Genomic DNA, 1228 nt, shown 5'->3' on the forward strand with positions numbered 1-1228 from the left:
ATCGCATATTTCCAGGTGTTGGGAGTTGAAGTCTTAACTCCCAGTACCCTCCATTGTAATCATATTTAGAAATAGGCTCTTTACAGGGTGTAAGTGTCATTATGTAAGGTCAGATGTGGTCATACTTGGAATAGGGTAGGTTCTTATCCAACAAAACTGGTGTCTTACAAGAAGACTGAGACACACAGGGAGAAGGTGGCCATGTGACAACAGAGGAAAAGATGAAAGTGGCACACTCGCAAGCCAAGTTACACCAATAATTGCTGGCAAACAGCAGAAGCTAGGAAGAGGCAAAGAAAGATACTCCCCCAGAGGTTTCAGGAGGGAGTGTAGCCCTGCTGATGCCTTCCAACCTCCTGAACTGTGAGATAATAAATTTGTTGTTTTAAGCCATCCAGTTTGTGGCACTGTTATAACAGTCCTAGGAAATTAATGCACTGGGGATTAAAGGATTTAATCAATTTTATATGGCAAATTTGACTGTTTATATTCTGATTAATGCCTAGTCCCTGAATTGAGTATTGTGAGAAGTATTCCAGCTAGTTCTCTTAAAGTACCTCTTTTTTTTAAAATTTCTTTTATTCATATGTGCATACAATGGGTCATTACTCCCCCCTATCCCCTACCCCCTCCCTTTTCCCTGCCTCCTCCCTCCCCCCCATCCCTTTGTTTCCAAGCAGAAACTGTTTTGCCCTTATCTCTAATTTTGTTGAAGAGAGCGTATAAACATTAATAAGGAGGACCAGGGGTTTTTGCTAGATGAGGTAAGGATAGCTATATAGGGAGATTCCTAGCATTGCTTCCATGTACATATGTGTTACTTTCTAAATTGATTCTTCTCAAGCTAACCTTTTCTCTAGTTCCTAGTCCCCTTCTCCTATTGGCCTCTGTTGCTTTACAGTTTAAAAAAATATGGAACGCTTCATGAATTTGCGTGTCATCCTTGCACAGGGGCCATGCTAATCTCTGTATCGTTCTAATTTTAGCATAAGTGCTGCAGAAGCGAGCACTTAAAGTACCTCTTCAAGCCAGGGTGGAAAGAAGGGAAAATGCTACAGTACACAGAAACAATGACACTGAGCCTAAAGACATCCTTAAGTGCTTTAAAGAATGCTTAGGGTTTCTTTGGAAACTATTTTTTATTTTATTTTCATTTTTTGGCAATACTGGGGTTTAAACTCAGGGCTCCATGATTGTTAGGCAGGTACTCTACCACTTGAGCACCTCC

General features: G+C 40.8%; 1 non-coding gene across 1 annotated transcript; it reads right to left on the minus strand.

Annotated features, from left to right (window-relative positions):
* Positions 1–906: 906 nt before the first annotated feature.
* LOC141426022 (U6 spliceosomal RNA) lies at positions 907–1010 on the minus strand. The gene has a single exon (XR_012451136.1). It is a non-coding gene; the product is annotated as a U6 spliceosomal RNA (small nuclear RNA).
* Between the last annotated feature and the right edge of the window lie 218 nt (positions 1011–1228).

This window comes from Castor canadensis, chromosome 8, assembly GCF_047511655.1.
Source record: "Castor canadensis chromosome 8, mCasCan1.hap1v2, whole genome shotgun sequence".
Lineage (NCBI taxonomy): Eukaryota > Metazoa > Chordata > Mammalia > Rodentia > Castoridae > Castor > Castor canadensis.